At 42.3% G+C, this 27,667-nt stretch overlaps 2 pseudogenes; one reads left to right on the top strand and one right to left on the bottom strand.

The window, feature by feature from the left end:
* Positions 1 to 1,028: 1,028 nt before the first annotated feature.
* Positions 1,029 to 21,261, bottom strand: LOC123483259 (annotated as a pseudogene).
* A 406-nt stretch (positions 21,262 to 21,667) lies between these two features.
* On the top strand, positions 21,668 to 25,240 carry LOC123483266 (annotated as a pseudogene).
* The last annotated feature ends 2,427 nt before the right edge of the window (positions 25,241 to 27,667 follow it).

The raw sequence follows: 27,667 nt of genomic DNA on the forward strand, positions 1-27,667 counted from the left end.
TTCTGGTTAACAGAGTAATGTCTCACCTGTGTAAGTGCAGGTGCCTACAGGGAAAAATAGCCATTCAACATGTTTAAGAGAAAGAACAACATTCTGCTCTATTGTAAAGTACAAGGGGGTACAATATAATTGACCTCATCTGTATGTGTTCAAGTGAAGCTGCTTCAATCAATGGTACTGTAGTGTCAAGTCGACGGTTATCTTTCACAGGTCACAATAATAGTCACATGGAAAAACAAGTATTGCGAATCTTTTCTCAGATCTGAGCTTTGGGTCTAAACAAATGGCCATCATTAGCTTAACAGATCGGTTAAGACGATTTAAAACACTTCAATGGAATAAAGATTTGCAAAGTGCCTTTCCAAGTCACCATCACTCGAGCTGTCGCAGGGCAAGATATACAGTGCTATCCAACTCCCTAGCCAGAGGCACTACAGGTGTTACATTTACATTTACGTCATTTAGCAGACGCTCTTATCCAGAGCGACTTACAAATAGGTGCATTCACCTTATAGCCAGTGGGATAACCACTTTACGATATATTTTTTTTTTTTTGGGGGGGGTGGGGGTAGAAGGATTACTTTATCCTATCCCAGGTATTCTTAAAGAGGTGGGGTTTCAAATGTATAAGAGAAGGGTATTGTCCCACTGTCCATAGAAGCTTAATTTGTGAAACCAATACTTCGTAAAAGCTATAATGTTCATGTGAACTTTTCATCATGAGTAGCATGAACTGGTGACGCCACCAGTTCACCACTGAAGGTTCATCAATCCTAAACTAACGTTCTCAATATGAGCTTTACAATCTAGACGACTACAGAAAAATATCACTGCAAATGTACCCCCCAAAAATGCTTTATTAACCAGAACATTTCCATGTGACCGTGAATCCCAATCCAAGATGAAAGTAGAAAAACAGTAGGTAAAGTGCTTTGAATTCCAACAGATAAATAGAAAACTTCCTCCCTATGTCAATACTGCCAGCAGTAGATGGGAGAAAGGTTAGTAGAATGTGGAGCAGCTCAGTCTCAGTTGAAGGCACCAGGGTCCACATAAGGGGTAGGCCAGGAACTGTCCTAGTTTATTTCCTTCCTTGTCATAGTGCAGCATGCGGAAGCACCGCTCACAGAAGAGACACGGGTCATTTGGGGCAAATGGATCATTTGTGGTTAACCATCTGAAAACGAAAACAAAAAAAGGCCAGTTAGTACACTGACAACTTCCGTGCCAGATAATTCTTTAACTCATCATTTTTAAAACTAATGTACAGTCAATTACTAGGGATATGTTTTTTTTGGCCAGGTCGATGTAAACAGGGAAAACTCATAACCCAAGTAACGATTATCTTTTATTGTGGGGGGAGCATTTTTGTCTCTACACACCTGCCGATGTAGACGTTACACACGAGCGCACTTTCTGGTCATGACCCTGTGCTTGTGGGTAAGGAGAGGGTACAGTTTCTTATCCAGGCAGTCATCCTTATGGGCCAGTCTAGAAACATTGGGCAGGGGAAAAATAAAAACGATACATACCATGTCCACACTAATGAGCCAAACTGTACTGAACTAGCCCTGTTACGATCCACCATAGTTGCTGGAACCTTTCACTCTGTCGTGTGGAAATGATCTCCAATGCACTTTACAAATAGGAAGAATTGGTGCCTCATTCATGGAGGGCCTACGTATGCTGGTGTTTGTTTTTCCTTTCAGTTAAGACCTAGACAACCAGGTGAGGGGAGTTCCTCACTAATTACTAACCTTAATTAACCTTAATTAATGTGGTCCTCTGCTAGCTCAGCTGGTAGAGCACGGCGCTTGGAACGCCATGGTAGTGGGTTCAATCCCGGGACCACCCATACACAAAGAAAAATGTATGCACGCAGACTGTAAGTTCGCTTTGGATAAAAGCGTCTGCTAAATGGCATATTATTATTATTATTAATCAATCAAGTACATGGAGGAGCGAAAACCCGTAGACACTGTCCTCCTTGGAATGAGTTTGACCCCCTGTGCTGTAGGCCTAGGGCATGTTTCCAAACTCGGTGCACATTTTGTTCTTTTTGCGCTAACACTACACAGCTGATTCAAATTATCAAAGCTTGATAAATTAGTTGATTATTTGAATCAGCTGTGTAGTTCTAGGGCAAAACCAAAACGTGCACCGAGTTTGGAAAACACTGGCCTAGGGGCATTTGATGGCTCCTAGGAGATCATTTTACTGAAGAATGTGTCTTTTAAACTACACAACAATACATAAAAAAGCAAAACACTATCATAATTTGTGTATACTGTATTTTGATATGTATTGTTGTGTTAAACAGGGCTCATCTGGAAAAGAGACCTTGGTCTCAGCATTGACTCCCTGTCAAAATAAAGGTTAAATAAATAAAACCGTGCTGAAAAAGGACAAAAGTGATGGGATATCTGAACCAGCACAGTTTGGGGAACTGTTTCACTGGCAGCACTGAGGCAGAGTCCTTCTTGGAAACATCACACGCTATGCCACAAAACCAGCCTTAATGCACAGTTACAGTGCCTGCAGCAAAGAAAACCAGTCAGAAGAATGCTAAAAATACTTAAACAAATCAAATCAGTCTCAGAACGATGACATTTTGAAAGCCTCTAGGCTCTTTATCATGTGAGTGAATTGATCAAAGAAGTGAATTGATCCTATTCATCTAGAAAGGGCAGCACTCCCTGGCCTGCTGCCTTATCAGAAATCTAGCTTCTTCACAGTATTGACTATTGACACACAGCACTGATATGAGTAAGGTGACCTGATTTCTGACACATTGATTCCTCATAGATACAGCGAGTTCCAAAAGTAAAGTGTAGACTGTCGGCTTTAATTTGAGCGTACACACTTGTACATTCAGTGCATTCGGAAAGTATTTCAGACCTCTTGACTTTTCCATATTTTGTTACGTTACAGCCTTAAAGTAGTTTTTTCCCTCAATCTACACACAATACCCCATAATGACAAACAGGTTTTTAGAAATGTTTGCAAATATATATATATATATATATTTTTTTTATTTTTTTAACTACTGAAATATCACATTTACATAAGTATTCAGACCCTTTACTCAGTACTTTGTTGAAGCACCTTTGGCAGCGATTACAGCCTCGAGTCTTCTTGGGTGTGACGCTACAAGCTTGGCACACCTGTATTTGGGGAGTTTCTCCCATTTATCTCTGCAGATCCTCTCAAGCTCTGTCAGGTTGGATGGGGGAGCGTCGCTGCACAGCTATTTTCAGGTCTTTCCAGAGATGTTCGATCGGGTTCAAGTCCGGCCTCTGGCTGGGCCACTCAAGGCCATTCAGAGACAAAGTGTCATTTTGGGACGCAAACTCAAAATTGAATAAATGTAAACTCTATATCTGACATGGTACTGGTGTCTTGTTAAGACTACCAAGAACCTCTGTGTGACCCTGATTTAGCCCACTGCAGTAAAAAGGTTATTAAGGAGGGTAAAAATTATCTGTTTCAGTCATTAGTAAAGGGCACATCGCGTTAAAGAGTTATTATTATTATTATTATTATTATTATAAGAGTACAATTATCTTTTTAGGTGGGTACATTGTGGGTACCCAAGTCATTAAGCATGTTGTGAACCTAGGGTCACAATATTGAATGCATTAAGGCGTTATCTGTTAGACACCTAGAGAGGAGGAGAGAGTGATTTATTAAGTCCCGAGCTTGCAGACCCTGTAGCTGCTTGTAAATACCCCTACTTGTAACCTGACACCAACCCCTGCACCCATCTCTTTAAGTTCAACAAGTTCACTACACATCACCTGAGAGGATGTCACTAAGAGATCAACAAGTTCAAACACATTTTTTACTTCAAAGAAACAGGTGCACTATCAAGTTACCTAATGACAATAAATATAGTGCCCCATCCGGAGGATGTCATTAAGAGGTCAACCAAAAGGACACAGCAAAGCACATCAATCACTTTTTGACAGCAACAGTCTACTATGCTCTCTCTTACATTTGCTGTTTGTTTTGGTTGCGTTTCAGATTATTTTGTGCCCAATAGAAATTAATGGGTATAATGTATTGTGTCATTTTGGAGTCACTTTTATTGTAAATATATTTATAATATGTTTCTACATTAATGTTGATGCTAGCTCTTATTTACAATAAAAGTGACTCCAAACTGACACAATACATATACCATAATTTCTATTTGGTACAAAATAATCTGAAACAACCAGAACAAACAGCAAATGCATCCAACAAATGTGTAGAGTCACAAGCTTGATGTGGTCATTGCGTGCGGTGAATATGGGACCAAATACTAAACATTTTACTACTTTACGTGAATTTGTCGCAATACTTTTGGTCCCCCTAAAATGGGGGACTATGTACAAAAGTGCTGTAATTTCTTAACGGTTTACCCGATGGATAAAATACCCTCAAATTAAAGCTGACAGTCTGCACTTTAACCTCATAGCTGTATCATTTCTAATCCAAAGTGCTGGAGTACAGAGACAAAACAACAAACGTGTCACTGTCCCAATACTTTTGAAGCTCACTGTAGGGGGGGGAACAACACACCAAGTCAAAGCTCAACATCCAGGTATCAATATGATCAATATGAATGACAAAATATGACCTCTGACCTGATGTCGGTGATGATGACAACGTGCTCGAGTCTCCCTGGTGACAGAAGAGGTAGGTAGCCCACCTTCACCTTCAGGTCGGTAGAACCTGGTGTCCTCCGATCTTGGCCTTGCTTGGAACGTGGGAAGTCTCTAGTCTTTGCCCAATCAATGGTGGTCCTGGAAATACAATACAATGCAACTTTATTGTCAATTTAGAAAAGTACAGTAGAAAGTAGAGAGGAAGAGAAATGAACTTCAACACCCCAGAAAACACGCTTTGGAAATTAATCTTAATTTATACTGAACAAAAATAAATGCAACATGCAACATTTTAAAAGATTTTACTGAGTTACAGTTCATATTGACATAAATAAATCAGGCCCTAAACTGTGGATTTCACATGACTGGGAATACAGATATGCATCTGTTGGTCACAGATACAACAACATCTCCCTTCGCATAGAGTTGATCAGGCTGTTGATTCTGGCCTGTGGAATGTTGTCCCACTCTCTTCGATGGCTGTCTGCAAAGTTGCTGGATATTGGCGGGAACTGGAACACTGCGGTCATTACGTCGATCCAGACATCCCAACACATGCTCAATGGGTGACATGGCTTGTGAGTATGCACGCCATGGAAGAACTGGGAGATTTTCAGCTTCCAGGAATTGTGTACAGATCCTTGCGACATGGGGCCGTGCATTATCATGCTGAAACATGAGGTAATGGCGGTGGATTAATGCACGACAATGGCCCTGAGGATCTCATCCCGGTATCTCAGTGCATTCAAAGTCCCATCGATAAAATGAAATTGTGTTCATTGTCCATAGCTCTTATAACTGCCCCTACCATAACCTCACTGCACCATGGGGCACTCTGTTCAACGTTAGACATCAGCAAACTGCTTGCCCACACGACACCATACACATGCTGTCTGCCATCTGCCCGATACAGTTGAAACCAGGATTCTTCTCCAGCGTGCCAGTGGCCATCGAGCATTCGCCTACTGGAATCGGTTACGACTCCAAGTACTGCAGTCAGGTCAAGATCCTGGTGAGGGATGACGAGCACGCAGATGAGCTTCCTGAGACGGTTTCTGACAGTTTGTGCAGAGATCTTTGTTGTGCAAAACCCATAGTTTCATCAGCTGTCCGTAACTGGTTTCAGGCGACTATCCCGCAGGTCAGAAGCCAGGATGTGGAGGTCCTGGGCTGGTGTGGTTACACGTGGTCTGCGGTTGTGAGGCCGGTTGGACATACTGCCAAATTCTCTAAAACAACGTTGGAGGTGGCTTATGGTAGAGAAATTAACATTCAATTCTCTGGCAACAGCTCTGGTGGACATTCCTGCAGTTAGCATGCCAATTGCAGCACTCCCTCAAAACGTTCATGGCATTGTGCTGTGTGACAAAACTGCACATTTTAGAGTGGCCTTTTATTGTCCCCCGGCACAAGGTGCACCTGTGTAATGATCATGCTGTTTAATCAGCTTCTTGATATGCCACACCTGTCAGGTGGATGGTGTTGGGTTCTAACTTGAGATATCCTTATTCATGTTACCAATATTAGAACAATGGAGGGTGGATAAGAACTAGGTGTATAGGAAAGTTACTGAGGTGAGAAAGGGGAGGGCAGAAAGTTTATCATTCTGTCAGAACATGTTATTGTTAAATCTCATGTATCCTATGGAGAGGAGAAGGGAAACAGTCTTGTTTCAGTCACTGATAAGGTAGGACAGCCGTGAGTTAGGGAGGAGTGAGGAATGCGGGGCCGAGGGTCAGGTCAGGCGAAGTGAGAAGGAACAGTTGCCCTCGAGTTCCTGCCTAGCAACAAGATGTATTGGCTGTCCAGATGTGCAAGGAGGGGGTCTCCGACTAGAAAGAGGTGGTATAAATATACACTACCAGTCAAAAGTTTGGACACATTCACATCCTACTAATTCAAGGGTTTTTCTTTATTTTTTACTATTTTCTAAGCATTGTAGAATAAAAGTGAAGACATCAAAAACTATGAAATAACACATATGGAATCATGTAGTAACCAAAAAAGGTGTTAAACATATCAAAACATATTTTATATTTGAAATTCTTCAAAGTAGCCACCCTTTGCCTTGATGTCAGCTTTGCACACTCTTGGCATTCTCTCAACCAGCTTCACCTGGAATGCTTTTCCAACAGTCTTGAAGGAGTTCCCACATATTCTGAGCACTTGTTGGCTGCTTTTCCCCTTCACTCTGCAGTCCAATTCATCCCAAACCATCTCAATTGGGTTGAGGTCGGGTGATTATGGAGGCCAGGTCATCTGATGCAGCACTCATCACTCTCCTTCTTGGTCAAATAGCCCCTACACAGCCTGGAGGTGTGTTGCGGTTTGTCCTGTTGAAAAACAAATGACAGTCCCACTAAGCGCAAACCAGATGGGATGGCGTATCACTGCAGAATGCTGTGGTAGCCATGCTGGTTAAGTGTGCCTTGAATTCTAAATAAATCACTGACAGTGTCACCAGCAAAGCACCCCCCACACCATCACACCTCCTCCTCCATGCTTCACGGTGGAAACCACACACGGAGATCATCCGTTCACCTACTCTGCGTCTCACAAAGACACAGGGTTGGAACCAAAAATTGTACATTTGGACTCATCAGACCAAAGGACAGATTTCCACCAGTCTAATGTCCATTGCTCGTGTTTCTTGGACCAAGCAAGTCTCTTCTTCTTATTGGTGTCCTTTAGTAGTGGTGTCTTTGCAGCAATTCAACCATGAAGGCCTGATTCACACAGTCCCCTCTGAACAGTTGATGGTGAGATGTGTCTGTTACTTGAACTCTGAAGCATTTATTTGGGCTGCAATTTCTGAGGTGCAGTTAACTCTAATAAACTTATCCTCTGCAGCAGAGGTTACTCTGGGTCTTCCATTCCTGTGGCGGCCCTCATGAGAGCCAGTTTCATCATAGCGCTTGATGGTTTTTGCAACTGCACTTGAAGAAACGTTCAAAGTTCTTGACATTTTCTGTATTGACTGACCTTCATGTCTTAAAGTAATGATGGACTGTCGTTTCTCTTCTTATTTGAGCTGTTCTTGCATAATATGGACTTGGTCTTTACCAAATAGGGCTATCTTCTGTATACTCCCCCTACCTTGTCACAACACAACTGGATTAGCTCAACGCATTGGAAAGAAATTCCACTAATTAACTTTTAACAAGGCACACCTGTTAAATTAAATGCATTCAGGTGACTACCTCATGAAGCTAGTTGAGAGAATGCCAAGAGTTGCAAAGCTGTCATCAAGGCAAAGGATGGCTACTGAAGAATTTCAAATATAAAATATGTTTTGATATGTTTAACACTTTTTGGTTACTACATGATTCCATATGTGTTATTTCATAGTTTTGATGTCTTCACTTTTATTCTACAATGTAGAAAAACTCTTGAATGAGTAGGTGTGTCCAAACTTTTGACTGGTACTGTAAACGTCTTTTCAGCTGTTTCACCCATTGGGTGAATAAACTTGTGTTTGAGCTTTTCCTAGTCTTGCGTGAGTTTTATCTCTGTTTATTTTAGAACCTAACAATTGGATTATCTTGGCAAAGGAGGAAATGCTCACTAACAGGGATGTAAACAAATGTGTGCACAACATTTTAGAGAAATAGCTTTTTTGTGTGTAGTGAAACATTTCTGGGATCTTTTATTTCAGCTCATGAAACATGGGACCAACACTTTACATGTTGTGTTTATATTTTGTTCAGTATGCTTTCTACTAGCCTTGTCTGAGAAAATAGTTTTGATTATACTCTGGCTTAAAGGTTGTTTCCAGTTCATCATCAATCAAATGCTAAGTGGATGAGAGGGAGCACGTAGAAATACTTTTCTAATTTCCAGTGGGTCTTGTAGTGGCCTGGTTGGTGGCTATTAATGAATTGGATTGTGGCCCATTATAATCTAACACATCTCTGTTTATTCTGCTGTCACATCCCCAAGGTTAACCCAGCCATAGAGTTGTGTTCTGGGTCATAGATAGGTCAAACCGAATGCAATGTTCTTCACCTAATACCTCCCCAAATTCTCATCTCCCAGTCCAATATAAAGTTATATGGCTGAAAAAAGTATAGTCCTGATGTGTAAACCTAATATTTGCGGATCTGCCCCTACCTCTCACTCTCTAAGTCATTGTCTCTGCAATATAACAAGCCTGTTTGTCTTTTTTCAGGTTACCCCCTGGCTTCTCCGGGCCCATTTCCCACGGATGTTCTCTCAATTTTAATTCAATGGCAGTCTCGGTAGAGTCAGCAGGATCAGCTAAGGTAGAGTTGCAAGTTAGCCTGTCTCAAGTGTTCAGTCAGTCCAGTAGATACCAGTGGGGATGATGGTTCAGTCAGTCCTTAGTAGATACCAGGAGGGGATGATGGTTCAGTCAGTCCAGTGGATACCAGAGGGATGATAGTTCGGTCAGTCCAGTAGATGAAGCGAGAGGGGATGATTCTGGAGATGACAGATAGATGTCAGAGAAAGCAAAGCGAGGAAAGAGAGAGCAAGAAAGACACTTACGCTCAGTGTCCTGGCACTCAGGGTGATTCGCATGTCATTGTAGAAGACCCCTTCCAAGGTGAAGAAGCGCGGATTGAAGTGATCCTGAGACAGACAGTGAAAAGGTTCACCCAACACCAACATGATGATCAAGTCCTATTACGTAGGCTTATACTTTCTCTATGAGGGTGTCTGAGTATGTGGCTGAGTGAGCCCAAATGTACACCTCCTTATTATCTAATGTATGAATAAGATGTGGTCTAATCGTATGCCATAGCAAATGTGTTCAAGACTCACAATCAATGACTATACCTGTGAAGCAGCACGTGTTCCACGTCGGAATGTACTGTATATCCATAGTCCGTAGAACAGTTCTTCTTGAAAAGTTGTCTTCTTTACATCACCGAGCAGTGCACAAAGAAATCTACTAGCATCTACTAAATGTTTGGTTTTGATTTGGAAGTAGGGTGGTAGCATCTAACAATTGGATTTATTAGTTTGTTGTGCACTGCTCGGATGTAAGGGTCAGACTATTTAAGGCAGAACTATCTACTCGACTGTAGATTTGCATTCTGGACGGTAGCCTAACCTTTTAGAGCGTTGGGCAGTAACCAAAAGGTCGCTAGTTCGAATCTCGAGCCTGGCAATGTGAAAAAATCATGTTGAGTGTGCCCTTGAGCAAGGCACTTAACCCTAATTGCTCCAGGGTCGGCCGCTGACCCTGAGCATGACCCCACTTTCGAGGGTGTCTCAGGGGAGTTGGGATATGCAAAAAACACATTTCATTTCACACATATGCATATAATACACACTTGTGCATGTGTGAAACAGGAAAATATAAGCACCCACCTACCATCACAAGAGTATGGTTTTAGCGTTAGTATCTCTTTGTGTGTGCGCTGTGTCCACCCTTGCTGATGAAGTCCGGAAATGCCATGTCGGGCGTGTTGCTGAACTCTCCAGACCTGCAGAAGTCGCTGATAGCAGATAGCATCCCTCAGGTCCACCAGCCTATGGGAGCCCAGCATCTCAAGGTCATGTGGGGCCTCGCATACTAAACTGGAAGAGAGCAGGCCCACAATGGATACAAAAACATTCTACCGTGCTGTTATAACGTGCGTTATAGGAGCACGCTCTAGAAACTGCTCAAGCCAACTGAAAAAGTATTCAACAATGCCATAGTTAAATTATATTAATAGCATATTGTTGTGTCTAATGATGGAGATTGTGAGAATCACCAAAAAGTTGAAAGATTCCAACAGAGACTTGGCATCGAAGAAGTGAAACGGCACGTACTCTCTCCAAATATGGCTGGGTAGAGAACGTTGATGCTCAAAATGATCTCCCCTTCTGGCACCAAGTCAACAAGGTCCTCAGGCCTTTTACCCACTGCTAGGCTCTCCTAGAAGATCAAACAAAAACACACACACACACAAGTCAATCAAATGTCTAAAAACAGCCCCATCTTAGCTCTTGTGGTCATGTGCTCATTAGGCACCAAACAGAAGAATATGACCCAAGGGTCTGGGTGTGAGACTGCTGGGAGGTCAGTCACGCTTACAAGTCAAAGGTCACATCAACAGGTTATACTCTTTTGCAAGTGACGCGGCGTTTTTCCAGGCTTGGAAGTTTTTGAACTTTTTTGTAGGCTTTTTGAATGGTATTCAATGGACAAAAATTTAACGGACTGGTCTCCGACGCAAACACCCGGTAGAAGTAAATTCATCCTCAAACTACGAATATAAGTTTTATATCTTAAATTACTTACAATTATATAATCGTCAAGCCCACGGAAGTAAAGCGGAAGGGGTGGTTACTTTCACGGGGTATAACTCACCAGTTCATCTTGGTAGTGGTCAACTCTGCCCATCTTATCGATCCTCAGGGTGTCTTTGTAATCCTGCTTCTTCTTTCTCTGTCTGTCAGAACACGAACACGGCAACACTTTTTTAATGCAGTGATTGAGTATCTATCTGCAGAACATGGGGTAATTGGTGCATTATGTCTAAATGGTCTAGGATGTAATTTGAATAGTAAAATGACAGTAAAATGTTGTAATGTTTGACATTAGTGTTTGCAGAGTGGGGTCAGGTTGCACAACGTTGGTGTCAAGGGGCTCCTCTTCAGGTTGACAGCGAAGATTGTCAATGCTGGAAAAAATCGACCATGTGAAGATTACGGAAAAAATATAGGTGGTAATTTGACAGCAAAAAAGTCTGAACCTCTACTTTATAAAAAACATCTCTGATACAATTAGTTTTGACCAAGATTCTAAAATGGGTCACAAAACAAAAACAAAGGAAGATCCTTCCTGCCCCCTAAATTATATCCCTAGTCCACTACTACAGACTCTGAAGTTCATCACCAAACATCTTATTATTGACAAACGATAACTAGCATATTGAGGAAGGGGTTACTGCTTGTCAACTAGACTGACACAATGGCTATCCAGCTAACTAGTGTCCCAAATACATGTATAACTAACCCTTACTGTACAAACCTGCAGATAGCTTTCAGTTCATCCAACGTTTCTGGTGCGATTCCATCTCCTTTGCAAAGTCGGCATCTTGAGTCTCTTCGTATTTTCCTCGTAGGAATAGTCAATTCGTTTCAATTTCTCAAGCCATGCGGTTCTGAATGAGCCAACGTGGAATGGTTTCGTGTTTATGTCTTGAGTATATTCAAAAACGGGAATATTTTCGTTCACGTTTGAGCTTGCTGCCCGCCGCCATTTTTTTCATCTAAATGACGTAAAAATACCCAGGGAACGCTGGGAAATGTAGTGTCTCGAGATAGGAAAATACCAGGTAAACCACAGATTGTGGGGAGTTATTTTACCGTGGCGGTTCCAGTCAAAAACCCCTTACGTCATCCAGTGAAAGTGGGGAGGGAGGAGCGCCTCTCAAATCGAACAGTAATCTGCGCCGCTTGGTCATTTTGTCAACAAGGCAACATGGTGCATTGTCTAGAAACATACATATTTCCACAACTAGTTTTCATTGGAAGGCAGATAAAGCGTTTTTATCAAAAGCAATCGCTTTTATAATATAATAATATGCCATTTAGCAGACGCTTTTATCCAAAGCGACTTACAGTCATGTGCGCATACATTCTTACGTATGGGTGGTCCGGGGATCGAACCCGCTACCCTGGCGTTACAAGCGCCATGCTCTACCAATTGAGCTACAGAGGACCTTTTGGCATGGAAAAACACAGAATCCTAATCATTTCTACACGTGCTTAATTACGTCACTTTTGTTTTGCGCCGATTTAGCGGTTGGACAGAATGGGTACCGGGCTCCAGCCCCGGAAGCAGCCAGGTTCCAAATTGAATGCAATCAACTTTCAGCCGAAGTAAAACACGCCAAACAGTAGAAGCATCTCATTAGCATAGGCTAATTATGGGGCTGAGTTTTGCCTTGTGACTTAGGTGGGTGTGTCCTTGATTACGAAACCCCACCGGGCATAATTCAGTAGGCTATTTTATAAAGGTGTCAAACATGGCTCACGTGAAGAATAGGAACATCCAAAAGGTCGCAAGACACTTTTAGCCTTTTTACTTATTTTTATTTGAACGTTCAATAGGCCTACTACATTTATTTAAAGGGGAAATCTGGGATTTTGATATCATTGATGGTCAGTCCCTTCAAATACATGTCAACAATCCTTCGTCCAAAGGGACCCTTCTATGGATAAAATGTCAGTGATATTATTTGTTTAGGTATTTTGTGTATTTTCACAAAAATAATCTGCTATCATGGGATTGACCATAAAAACTCATCTAAAATGTTAAACCTAATCCTACTTTCTATAGAAGCATTAAATATTATTTTTGTATAGCATCACACCCATTACTTTAGAGTTGGAAAGGGTAATTTGGTCCTAATAGCTACATTGCTTTGTTGTTCTTAAAGGTCTATATGCAGCCGTTTTTAATCTCAATATCAAATCATTTCTGCGTAACATTAAGTGGGCTACCTTACTAACCACGTTTCCATCCCCAGTTTTTATGCTAGTAAAGTCATAGGCTACCTTATAATTTTTGGTTAAAAGACAGCTGTGATGAAAATAGGAAGTGTCGGTACAATTTTATAAATGCAGACAGATAGGCCTAATTTGTTCGTTGGACATGGTGGGATCTTTTTGTGTCATAAAATTCATTATGCGAGAAATGGCATTGGAAACGCCTTTATGCGCAAATATTGATATAATAACCACCATATCCAAGTAAACGTGGAGTCAGGGGATGATGGATGGTGTGTTGTCCTCCCACTAACACTCGGTAAACCATGCAGTTTATAGTGCTCAGATGAAATAAGTTATGATGAATTTCACAGGGTGGTAAAGTGACCCTTAACCTAGGGTATGGCAAAGTGAAGTGTGTAGAAATACACTCACCAGTTGAATCTCATTGAAACTCTAAAATGCTATTTTGGAGAAACAGCAAAAACAAACACAAATGTCCCCCAGACATTATCACCCCCAATATTATGTTTATATTTAGGTTTAAGGTCTGTGGAATGGGCGTGTACAATATCCTACTCAACCTCATCATACATAAGCTACATTGACTAATTTTAGCCTACTTATGGAACAATTCATACAGTGCAACATGAAATAGATGCATTATACACGCTTCAATGCCGACTTCAAATACTCACATCAATGTGGAAAGGAACCAGAGCATAAAACATCTGTACTGCGAATGCAAACTATGCCAGATAAATCCTACACATGAATTGAAATAAAAGGCATACATCAAAGTGAATTACTTAGGCCTACAATTGAAAAGGATGCATAAAGACAAACAAACTCGTCCAAGGAATGAAGAAAAAATCTACACATAAAGGCCGTGCCCATGATTCAGCACCGCTGAATGGACAGCGCCTCGGTACAGGTAGGCACGGTGGAGCTCCGTGGGTTGTGGCTGAATGGACAGCGTCTCTGTCCAGTAGGCCAGCTAGGGAATTAAGCTATTCAGGTTTGTGGGAAGTCAGACATTTCTGGGCACAGTTGAGTAGCCTACAAATGCTTATATGAAAATCATAACTGGCTACGCAGATCTTTAGAAATTGTAGGATACATTGTAAATTGTCACGCATATGAAAAAGGTTGCAGACAACCTGCTACAGTGAAGTCACCCTTGCGGAACGACGCATACCGTGTACAATGAGCATCATTGTCTTGTGCGCTTCCCCACCAAAATTGTTGCTCTGCATTCAGAGATGTTCCTTATAAGCTAATTTTTTGTTTTGGCTGTCTGCATTATTCGCCAAGGAAGGGACACATTATGCGAATATTACAAAATGTTGTATCAACAAGACTGCTCCGAGAAGATTTTATATTGCAATATAGTAGCAACACCGAGGCGGGCCCGCGAAACCTTTTCACCAGGCCAGCTTGTCTCTCTGTCTGATATTATTGTTACCTACGCAGCATCTGGGTGCTCATTATATAGAAAAAACAGCCCTACATCACACTATAGCTAAATAACTTAGCAATATTTAATGACGTTTAGCAAGCACGATTGATCTGTTAGAATATCTCATATTAATTCAGGAAGATGGAACGAACAAGACTGATAGAGTGAAAGGTGAAGTGCATTATACCAGAGGCAGTGAGCAAGTACGGATGGACAAGGCAGAGGATGATGATGTGGGCCTACGGCATGAAGTTAAAAAAGTTAGCCCAACTAGGTAATCATTAATTATTTGGATTATCTTAATTATCATTCTGTCACTGAACAAGACAATGCAGCATTTATTATAGCCTAGAACAATGTATTATCTTCAAGCCCCAAAAAAAGACATGTATTTTTGGAAATGCTAAATAGCAAGTTTTTCAGTTGTTCATTTTCATACCAATAGGACTCTCTTAGCTGTGCTGTTGAGGAACTACTAGAGCAAGAATACTTGTAGTTGTTTTGTTTGGAACACAGCCTTGCATCCCCGCCATCACACAATTACTGCTGTTTAGGCATTCCAAAAAGGTCAATTCTAAATCGCAATCTGGTCAGGTGGGCATTTGAAAGCGTGTTATATTGCCAACATGGCTAGCTAATTTAGCAAAATACGATTTTGCAGTGTTAGACTTCCACAAGGGTGCAATCCAGAGAAGCAGATCGTAATTTTGGGTCGCAAAATTTAAACGATTTTACTTGAGTTACAGTTCATATAAAGGAAATCAGTAAATTGAAATAAATGCATTAGGCCCTAATCTATGGATTTCACATGACTGGGCAAGGGATTGGGCAGGGACCCACCACTTTGGTGCCACTTGAGAATTAGTTTTTTCCCCAACAAAAGGGCTTTTTACAGACAGAAATACTCCTCAGTTTCATCAGCTGTCTGGGTGACTGGTCTCAGACGATCCAGCTGGTGGGAAGGCAGATGTGGAGGTCCTGGGCTGGTGTGGTTACACGTGGTCTGCGGTTGTGAGGTCGGTTGGACATTCTGCAAAATTCTCAAATGACGTTGAGGCAGCTAATGGTTGCGAAAGTGTAACATTAAATTATTTGGCAACAGCTCTGGTGGACATTCCTGCAGTTGGCATGACAATTGCACGCTCCTCAAGACTTGAAACATCCGGTGGCATTGCTTATATTTCCTTTGTGAATTGGTGGGGAATTAGTCACACCTGTGACAAATGCACTGCTATACCAAAGAAGAAGACAAATAAATAAAATACACTGCTGTAGCGTTTAGATTTGATTCTCAGAGGTTGCATTTACACAGGCAGCCCATTTCTTATATTTTTCACTAATTGGCTCTGTGACCAATCAGATCAGCTCTGGAAAAGAGCTGGTGTGAAAAGCTCCGATGGGATTGGTTGCAGACCAATTCAGTAGAAAAAAAATATCCGGCAATTGGGCTGCCCCTTTAAAAACGCAGCCAGAGGGCTTGCAGTTTGGCTAGGCGCAGTTTGGCTAGGGCACAGTTCTGCATGTACCCTTCTCAGTCAGGTATTGCGCGCTAGTGTAGGATTGAAATGATGGCTCCTTGCGTAGCTGAGTAAACTAGATTTCCCTGACTTTCGGGGATGGACCCAGAGGATCTCTTTCTCCTGGTCCCTAAAACGATGTAAGTCCCCTCTTCACGAGGCTAAGCTTACACTGCTTTAGATGTTCCCTCTTATGTAAAAATAGTTTCGAGTCCATAAGCCTTTTAGACCATAGTTAAGTATTAATGCCTACAGCACACATCTCAGCTGGTGCGGCACATTTAAGATTGTGTTGTCTAAATAGATCTTTAATACTGTCTGCTGCACGCTCGTGATTGCTATAGCCCACATACTCAACTGGTGGACTGCAATCCAGTTTTTTTAGGAACTCTGTTGTGCTTCGACCCCTGGTATCATATAAACACACAAGATGTGGAAGAGTGTGTTGAATTACAGGAAACATGCTTTAAATGACTAAATTCTCAACTCTAGCAAGAGTGGTTTGAACAGTTTGGTGTGGTTTGGGAGTTTGTTCCCTTGTTGCTTAGGAAGTCCACTGTCTGCCACTAATGAAAATGCACCAGATGGAGGGGTCTGACGGGTTTACTTAATCTTTGGTGACCCTAGCTCCTTGATAAATCATGCCTAGCCCAATGTGTGCCAAAAATGAATTTGACCCCAACCCATTGGCCTCCAAAAACCTTTAAACTTCTATTTTTCCCTTCCTAGGAAATCCCAGATGGATTTAGAGACTGCATTGCAGGATGGCGCCAAAGCCCTTGACCTCTTCCTCAACAAACCGCTTCTAGCCGGATCTCTCTAGACCCTGGTATGTCCCCATTCACAATCATGATAGCTTGCCTTGAGGCTTACAGTAGCGTGTGGGAGGACCTGAGGCATCCCATCCCTCTAAGATAACTGCTCATGTCTTTGTCTATAATAGTGAATAATTGCTTCTAGAGTTTCTTCTCTTTCTGAAGGGTTTTGTCATGTTCTCTCAGGGAGGAGCCAGAGTATGTACGCGCAATGAGCACATACAGCAGCATGCTGGTCATGCAGGCGGGCATGACCTTTGAACCTAAGGGACATTGACAAGGCCATGACTGCTCTAAGGAGTCTCTGCAGACATGCCAGATGTTACGGTTTTGCTTCTCTCACAGAAATGACATAGAATGTAGGGCATCTAGTTCTATGGATTTTCAATTCCAATGCGTTGAAGAAGCTTAATCTCACATGTCAGATTCGAGACATTGTTGCCATACCATGGCAGGACTTAAAGCTAGAGTCCTAAATCGAAACATTAGCAAAAGAGGTCACCCACGACTCTGTTTTGGTAAAAAAGCTGAAGGATGGACCTGGAGCAATGTAACTATGGATGCAAGGACTGACCAGCCATGATATAACAATTAAAGTTTTGAGGCTGTTTGTTTACATTTACATTGTTACTACGTTGGCGTAAACCAAGCTTATATTTTTGGTTCTGATGGGGTATGAACAGTTAAACTAAGCCCATGAGGCATTTATCGGAGTTATATTCTTCAAAATCAATCGCTGTGTAACATATTAGTTATGTCCAAAGGTGGCTGTAGCAACTAAGGATTCTAGCTTTAACACAGTACGTTCATCTCATCACAGGTTCCGGAGGAAGACTACACATGGTGGAGGCCATCACTGAGATGTTTTGCAAGCGAGCCAACTGACAACTAACTTGAAGGTGAGATGGGCATACCATATCTGTTGTGGTGCTTGCAGGATGATATCAGTATGTCGACAACTGGACATCTGTACAATGTAAAAGGATGCATGACTATGGAAACTCACTGTGAGTGTGAAAGTCATCCATAACTGAAGTATACATGTTTCATGACTATGGACTTTTGATTAATTTTTATTGTATTAGGGTCATCATACTTCATCTTCAGGATCTTCAGATGCCCAGCCCATAGGCATAAAACATATTTGCTGTAGCAAAACAAAATGATAATATATGCACAGTGTATTCAGAAAAATTGTTTCCTCATCCAATCTACACACAAGATCCCATAATGACAAAGTAAAAACAGGTTTTTGGAAATGTTTGCTAATTTATTAAATAAACTGAAACCACATTTACATAGGTATTCAGTACTTTGTTGCAACCTTTGGCAGCGATTACAGCCTCCAGTCTTCTTGGGTATGACGCTCAAGCTTACGGCACACCTGTATTTGGGGAGTTTCTCCCATTCTTCTCTGCTGAATCCTCAAGCTCTGTCAGGTTGGCTGAGAGCGTAGCTGCACAGCTGTTTTCAGGTCTCCAGAGATGTTCAATCAGGTTCAAGTCCGGGCTCTGCTGCTACGCCACTAAAGGACATTCAGAGACTTGTCCCGAAGCCACTCCTGCGTTGTCGTGGCTGTGTGCTTAGGGATGGTGCCAGGTTTCCTCCAGACGTGATTGGCATTCAGGCCGAAGTTCAATCTTGGCTCCATCAGACTAGAGAATCTTGTTTCTCATAGTCTGAGAGTCCTTTTTAGGTGCCTTTTGGCAAACTACAAGCGGGCTGTCATGTGCCTTTTTTTACTGAGTAGTAGCTTCCGTCTGGCCACTCTACTATAAAGGCCTGATTGGTGGAGGTGCTGCAGAGATGGTTGTCCCTTCTGGAAGGTTCTCCCATCTCCACAGAGGGAACTCTAGAGCTCTGTCAGTGACCATCGGGTTCTTGGTCACCTACCTGACCAAGGCCCTTCTCCCCGATTGCTCAGTTTGGCCAGGCGGCCAGCTCTAGAAGGGTCTTGGTGGTTCCAAACTTCTTCCATTTAAGAATGATGGAGGCCACTGTGTTCTTGGGGACCTTAATGCTGCAGACATGTTTTGGTACCCTTCGTCAGATCTGTTGCCTCGAGCACAATCCTGTCTCGGAGCTCTACGGACAATTCCTTCGACCTCAAGACTTGGTTTTGCTCCTGACATGCGCTGTCAACTGTGGGCCCTTATATAGACAGGGTGTTCCTTTTGAAATCATCGTCCAATCAATTGAATTTACCGCAGGTGGCCTCCAAGTTGTAGATGACCCTCAAAGGATGATGAATGGAAACAGGATGGAAACCTGAGCTCAATTTCGAATCACATAGCAAGGGTCCTGAATACTTATGTAATAAAGGTATTTCTGTTTTCTGCTCATTTCTAAAAACCTGCTTCGCTTTGTCATTATGGGGGTGTGTGTAGATAATCCATTTCAGAATAAAGCAATGTAACAAAATGTGGAAAAGGAAGTGGTCTGAATACTTTCTGAAGGCACTGTGTACATGCATACATACATCCACATTAGTTTAAATGTAGGTGGGTTTATTCTGGTCTTTGACATTGGCGGGCATCTCTTCGTTTGCTCCTTGCCCACTGCAGAGGAGATGCATGCAGAGCTGTGCTATGCTGGGTGCTAATGCAGAAGGCTGCACTCCACCTTTCTGGGACGAGAGCATGATCAGCTTCATCAAAGAGCATCAAGATCCGCAACAGCTTTCTGATCTACAAGTGGGCAGGGTTTTTATTTATTATATATTATTATTATTATTTTTATATAAAACAAAAACATTTGAAGGGCTTTTACACACTACTGACCCCAAGCCAAGTTTACTGAGCTGGCATAGGTTACGCATGAACTACAGGTTGACTCGATAATGTGGTGGTAGTTGGGCGGTGTGTGTGAGGGTCGGGTTTATATAGTGGTGCTGGTAGTTGAGTCGGGTCAGTCACAGGTGGCTGGTGACACCTTAATTGGGGAGGACTGGCTCATAGTAATGGCTGGAATAGGTATCAAGCATGGTTTCCATATGTTTGATACAATTCACTCCATTCCAGATGATGATGATTATTATGCCACTGTCATCCCCTCCCCAGCCTCCTGTGCTTCCAGTAGAATAATGACTGTGTTCACAGAATTGATGCACTAGAAGGAAATGTATCAAATGTTGCTCAAGCAGTGATTGTTTTTAAGGTCACATTTGGCAGTCAAGTATTTTGGGGGACCTTGCATGGTTCATGGGGCGGCGCGCGAATTGGCCAAGCGTCGTCCAGGGTAGTGGGCCGGCAGGGATGCTAGCTCAGTTGATGATAGAGCATGGGTTTGCAACACCAGGGTTGTGGGTTCGATTCCCACAGGTGTATAAAAAAAAATAATGTATGCACTAGCATATAGAGTCGCTCTGGATAAGAAGCGTCTGCTAAATTACTAAATGTAAAAAAAAAAAACATATTGTATCAAGTTCCATAGATTCAATGTATGTAGTTTCTGTGCTTGACAATTTCTTGTCTATTAATGTTCTGCATTATGTTTGGTGCTGACCCCAGGAAGAGTAGCTGCTGCGTACTTGGCAACAGCTAATGGGGATCCTAATAAAAGAACAGAATACTGTATGCTTTCTCCCCTCTACCAGGGAATGTGAAGTTAGCCTGTCCCAGCCATGGCAAAAGAACCAGTCTGACCAGATGAGCACACACTCACTTCAGGTGCGGGCGTGAACATCGGGCATTGGTTTCATTTAACTTAGTAAGCGCATTGGTGTTTAGTGTTTGCACCTCCCTCACTATGGGTGAGTCAAGGCATTGTTGGACGGGCAGATTAGTAAGAGAGTAAAGCGGTCAAATGTAAGATTACGAATTAAGATCAGTTTATCTTCTGATTAGCCATTTTTTCTTTGACACAGAAGGTTTTTGTTTTGTGCTCCTCCAAATGTCAAAGGTCACTGTCCCTCACCGTTTGGTTTTCCTCTTTAGTGATTTGTCTCTCTTGCCCGGAGCAAGGTCCTCCGACTACTGGAGTGGATGGGTTTCTCTGGAGACCGGGTAGGTGACGAGTAGTCTCACCACTTCTCTCACTGACAGACTATGCCGCATCACACACCGGCCGCCTTTGCAAAATACTCCTTTTCTCTCTTGGATAGTCAGTGGGGAGTCTTTTTTTTGAAGCGGGCCTTCAGACAAGCAAAGTAAATTGTCCCCCGACGACTGAGCGCTTGCATATGTCATTGGGAAAATAATATAGAATCTGTAAATGTTTGAAATGATACATTTCTTTGGTTCACTCACCATTATGCCTCGTAATTCAGCCAATGACGATGCAATGAAGTGGATGTTGTTGACAGAGGCTTGTTGTGCAGGGAAGTGGGTCTGTCCCAGCTGAGGGAGGGGCAGCCACACAGCCTTGCGCTCCATCCTGCACTATGTGCCTCCTGATTACCACCTCTACATCAGCGTCTACTGGGTAAGGTACAGATCTAGGATCAGCTTTCCCTCCCGAAACCTTACCGTAACCTGGGAACTGTAACTTCCCAAAAGGTCCCAAGACCTGTGTCCAGGCGCAACATTGACCTACTCCCCAAATGCCACACTGGCCACTGGAGTTTTATGTGGATAAAGGAGGCCCTCTGGTGGTGAAAAGTCTAAACTGCTCCATTGTTACTGCAGTACTGTGATCATCAACTCTCGCAGTCACGCACTTTCACTGTGCTTTAAAAGTCAGTCTCCTGCTGGTTTCTTATGTGACGAGCATTTCATCCATTTGTATTGACTATTTAGCTGCGTTTACACAGGCAGCCCAATTGTGTTATCTTTTTCAGAACCAATCTGATTGGTCAAAAGACAAATTAGTGAAAAAGATCAGAATTGGACTGCTTGAGTAAACACAGCCTTAGATAATGGGTTTTACTTTACAACAGACATTAGGGTTGAGTGATGCCTTGTCTTTCCTTCTCTATAGGTACTGGTGAGGGGAACCTGGTAGAGGCTGAACTTCTTCTGGAGCCCTACATTGAGAAGTTCCCCAATGTAAGTGAACAGTCCCCTTCCTGCAAAGTCTTCCCACTTGCCCCCCCTCCCGTTAACATCGACTGTGGTTGTTCTCCAGGGGGCCCTCATTCTATTCTACCAGGCCAGGATTGCTGTGCTCAAGGGTAACTTTGAATTTGTGAGTAATCTCCCTTTTTAAGAATGGTGTCTTCATACATTTTCCTGGGTCGTATTCATTAGGTACCAAACGGAAGAAAACAGACAAACTGGGAGAGACTTCCTAAACTTGTCCAATGAGAAACGCTTGTGTTCTGGTGCAAAGCATTTTGCTATGGCGTGCCCTAATGAATATGACCCCGTCTGCTACGCTACAAGTCATAAAATCAAGCCCTCTGTCTAACAAGAACCATATCTCACCGTTTTGTGTATCCGTTCCCCAGGCCCAGAAGAAGTTCCTGGAGTGCATAGCGGCGCAGCAGGAGTGGCGTCAGATCCACCATCTGTGTTACTGGGAGCTTATGTGGTCCTACTCCTTCCAGCAGGACTGGCTGGAGGCCTACCAGTATGCAGACCTTCTCTGCAAAGAGAGCAAGTGGTCCCAGGTATAGTATACCTGTAGCAGCCTGACTAAAACCTATTTAGGACTGACTTCCTGGGTGTAGTTTTGTCACATACACCGGGTAGGTGCAGTGAAATGTGTTGTTTTACAGGGTCAGCCATAGTGGTACGACACCCCTGGTGCAGATTAGGATTAAGTGCTTTAAGTGGACATCGACAGATTTTTCACCTTGTCGGCTCGGGTATGCGAACCAGCGACCTATCGGTTACTGGCCCAAGGACGCTAACCGCTAGGCTACCTGCCGCCCTAGCAGCCTAACTAAAACATTTAGGAATGACTTACCGGTCACAGATTAAGGGACCTCTTCCAGTAATTTGAGTTTTAACTCTCCTCTCCTCTTTCTTCCCAAGCCTCATTTTTTTTTTTTTTTTACCATCGCTTACTGTCTTTCCTCCCTGCTCTTTACAGCTCCCCATGTTATAAAAGGTAAATTCTGGAGGTCTGTGTACTGTCTACCCCTTTTTTTTCATTTGAAATGTTGACTTTTGGTCTCTTGGCAGGCTATGTACGTGTTCCAGAAAGCTTCCATCCTCAGCATGATGCCAGAGGAGGAGGTGAAGAAACCGGGGAGAATGTGGAACTGTTGTTCAGGTATGTTTTGTCAATAAAGACACATTTTATTTGTATGGCACCCAAAGATACTATACAACTTGAAAATAAAGTAGGTCCACACTCCCCCAAAAAAGATTACTCTATTTTCAGGACAGCATAAATGTAATTTACATGAATCATAAACTGAACCAAAGGCACTGTCACACTGATGAGAAGGTGGGTTGTTAAGGTTTGTAGCTATGGCTAATTTAATGTGTCTTATAGGCAAGTGGAGAGCCTGCGGCTGCGGATTGCAGGGAAATCCATCCCAACTGAGAAGTTCGCCGCGAAGAAGGCTCTGCGGTACAGTGCCGTAACCCCAGTGACGCTGGTGATTCCTGCCATGGTGAACACTTTATTTTAAATTTTTTATTTATTTTTACTTCATTCAAAGCAAACATGTTCACTTTTAAAATGTGCTATTTAGGTCTAAAATGCATTTTCCTCATAACAGGAAATGATATATGTTTGGAACGGCTTCACCATCGTTTGGCAAAGGCCTGAACTGACACAGAGCATTCTGGTCACTGTCGAGAAAGCAGAGGAGCAACTGAAGAATGACCCAAGTGAGATTACCGTCACAATGCTCTAGGTCTAATCTATGGTCCGGTGTGGTAGAAATGCCAGGGCCGATTTCTGGTCTGTCAGCCCCTGTCTAATACAGAATAATTGTTTTTCTTTTTTTCCCCCTCCCAGATCCATCAGAGTACCATGTGGATGACCAGTGCCTGGTCCAGATGCTAAAGGGGCTGTGTTTGAGACACCTGGGCCATCTGGACCAGGCCCAGCTCTGCTTCACACACGTCATCTCCAGGTACGGCTATCTTATTAGTCATGTTTTCATTTTCTTGTGTGGGGTGTACATGGACAATACACATTCATATCATTTAATAGTTAGCTTGTGTGTTAAAAAGTAATAGAATGGAGGCATTGCTCAGCCATAATACGAGAGGAAGTTGTGCATCTCTATACTTCAAGCTTGAGGACATTATATATATTTTTTGGGTGAAGCTGGGCAGCCATTAAACGTTTAAAATGTTAATGGCCTAAAGGTTCACTTAAGTGACAAAGTCAGAGTTCACAAGGGGCCATTATCGCCATTCACTGATCATTTAGGAATGTGGGTAGTGTTGCTCCTCAGGGGGCAGCCCAGGGGTTAATCTCAATAGTCTCGAGATGCCACCATGTTCTAAGACTATTGAGATGCATCCCAAATGTAATTGATCTGTTTGCTTTCTTACAATCTGATTTGTTGTGGTGTTTTTTTACAGTGAAAACAGGATCAAGCATGACCTATACCTTGTGCCATACAGCATGTATGAACTGGGTCTTCTCTACAAGCAGCAAGGAGACTTGGGGAAGGCTATCACCACCATAGAAAATGCCAAGTAAGTGTCTCTATTGAAACCAGCACTACTTTAGATGCATTGTTTACTGCCTAGGATGAAGAAGACATGTTATTAAGACTTATCTGGATGTTTACAGGATGAACTACAAGGGTTATAGCATGGAGTCGAGGCTTCACTTCCGTATCCATGCTGCACTTAACACAATGGGGACCTCGGTGGCCAAACTTCCACGCCAGCGCACGTCAGCTTGAGGACGCTAAGGTAACAGGAGCTACTGCCAACGTGGAATTGCTGAATGTCTTGGGTCCATTCTAACTTGATATGGAGTTGTACAGACTTGTAAGAGCCTTGATTATAGTATGGTAGAGTACACTTAGAAAAAGCCTGCACTTAAAATGTAAATGTTGCAATATGAGAATTTGACCCTTTTCTGTAGGGCCGAATCATGACTTGAGATCTGAGCGCATAACTCATTAAAGCACATCTTCCATTGTAATCGATGCATGTAGCATTAGTAGTACTTTACAAGAAAAGTGAGCTACACACTTGGTCTTAAGTTAGGATTTGGCCTCTATTTTTTGAATAGCCTATGATTTGAGTCTGTAAAGACATGTACCTGTACGGTTTGTCTGTTCTCTTATGGTTTATACTAATTATGCTGTTATACGTTCTGCTCTGTTTTAATTGTGTGCTAATATTGAACCAATTAAATTACATTTGAACACATGGTACTTTATTACCTGCAGATATGAAGGTGCAATGGTATTGCAACATTTTACCTGTCATTGTACTAAGTGATGGGTTGCTCAAAACATTTTGACAAATAAAACGTATTCGTTGTAATGGATGAATTTGAGATTTTGTTTTTTTAAATGAATTGTCTGCCATTAACTCACTGACAATTAGATCCTACAATGAGCACATTTATTGTCACTGTCAGATCTCAATAACAAAATGCATCACACCTACAAACTGCACATTACTGTTATGTTCCCTGAGCAGCAAACTAACTGTTCAGTCAGTTTTATCAGAGGACTCTCTTTGTTACTATTCAGACTTTGGTAGTACTGTACACAAATCCAAATCAGAGGTTTGCTCTGTTATAGCGTGTTTACTGTATAATCTAAATACAACTGACATGTTTCGTATGTGTGTGTGTGTGTTATATATATATATATATATATATATATATATATATATATATATATATATATATATATATATATATATATAGTAACAGTCAAAAGTTTGGACACCTACTCATTCCAGGGTTGTTTTTTTTCTACATTGTAGAGTAATAGTGAAGACAAACTATGAAATAACAAATATGGAATCATATAGTATCCAAAAAAGTGTTAAACAAATCAAAATATATTTGCTTCAAAGTAGCCACCCTTTGCGTTGACAGCTTTGCATACTCTTGGCATTCTCTCAACCAGCTTCATGAAGTAGTCACCTGGAATGCTTTTTCAAAAGTATTGGAGTTCCCACATATGCTGAGCACTTACCAAACTTGACTGGTACAGTGTGTGTGTATATAAATACAAACAAAAGTATGTGGACACAACTTAAAATCAGTGGATTCGGCTATTTCAGCCATACATGTTGCTGACAGGTGTATAAAATCAAGCACACAGCCATGCATGCAATCTCCATAGACAAACATTGGCAGTAGAATGGCCTTACTGAAGAGCTCAGTGACTTTCAACGTGGCACTGTCATAGGATGCCACCTTTCCAACAAGTCAGTTCGTCAAATTTTTGCCCTGCTAGTGCTACCCCGGTCAACTGTAAGTGCTGTTATTGTGAAGTGGAAACGTCTAGGAGCAACAACGGCTCAGCCGCAAAGTGGTAGGCCTCACAGTCTCACAGAACGGGACAGCTGAAACGCATAAAAATAAATAAAGGTCTGTAGTCTGCAACACTCAGAGTTCCAAACTGCCTCTGGAAGCAAGGTCAGCACAAGAACTGTTCGTCGGGAGCTTCATGAAATGAGTTTCCATGGCCGAGCAGCTGCACACAAGCCTATGATCACCATGTGCAATGCCAAGCGTCGGCTGGAGTGGTGTAAAGCTCGCCGCCATTGGACTCTGGAGCAGTGGAAACATGTTCTCTTGAGTGATGAATCACGTTAAACCATCTGGCAGTCCGACGGACAAATCTGGGTTTGCGTATACCAGGAGAACGCTACCTGCCCCAATGCATAGTGCCAACTGTAAAGTTTGGTGGAGGAAGAATAATGCTCTGGGGCTGTTTTTCATGGTTTGGGCTAGGCCCCTTCGTTCCAGTGAAGGGAAAACTTAACGCTACAGCATACAATGACATTCTAGATGATTCTGTGCTTCCAACTTTGTGGCAACAGTTTGGGGAAGGCCCTTTCCTGTTTCAGCATGACAGTATCCCCATGCACAAAGCGAGGTCCATAAAGAAATGGTTTGTCGAGATCGGTGTGGAAGAACTTGACTTGCCTGCACAGAGCCCTGACCTCAACTCCATCGAACACCTTTGGGATGAATTGGAACGCCGACTGCGAGTCAAGACTAATCGCCCAACATCAGTGCCCGACCTCACTAATGCTCTTGTGGCTGAATGGAAGCAAGTCCCCACAGCAATGTTCCAACATTTAGTGGAAAGCCTTCCCAGAAGAGTGGAGGCTGTTATAACAGCAAAGGGGGTACCAACTCCATATTAATGCCCATGATTTTGGAATGAGATGTTCGACGAGCAGGCGTCCACATACTTTTAGTCATGTAGTGTATATCTCAGTGGGTTGGAAGTTATGCTCTAATATTGAAAAATGCAGAACAATCCCACTGTATGCGTTCAGAATGATTGCAGCATCCGAGGATCACTGACGAAAGTGCTGCTCCGAACGCTCAGATGTGTTTGTAGTGTTTTGCGGTGATGCTTCAAGAGTGTTTTTGGTGAGCCGGCTCATTCGACTCCGTTCACGTAAAAGAGCCGGCTCATTTTGCTCCCAAACGGCTCTTCGTTAAAAATGTTTAAAGGGAAATGTCACTTTTTTGTATTTATTTCTTTACTTCAGATTCATCTCAGCACCTTCCCAACATCAACATATGTGAAAATGGCAGCACGTTTCTATGTTTATTGGAAAATGAGAGGAAGGTAAGTGTTTCCAGTGACATCATTGGTGTGTGTCATGATTTTAACCAATTATGAGAAGGCATTGCCTACTAATTGTCTAATTGGTTGACTTCATAGGAAGATGTTTCCAATCTTTTTGACTGCAAAACATATAAACGTGCGGTTTTTAC

Source organism: Coregonus clupeaformis, unplaced genomic scaffold, assembly GCF_020615455.1.
Source record: "Coregonus clupeaformis isolate EN_2021a unplaced genomic scaffold, ASM2061545v1 scaf0054, whole genome shotgun sequence".
Classification (NCBI taxonomy): domain Eukaryota; kingdom Metazoa; phylum Chordata; class Actinopteri; order Salmoniformes; family Salmonidae; genus Coregonus; species Coregonus clupeaformis.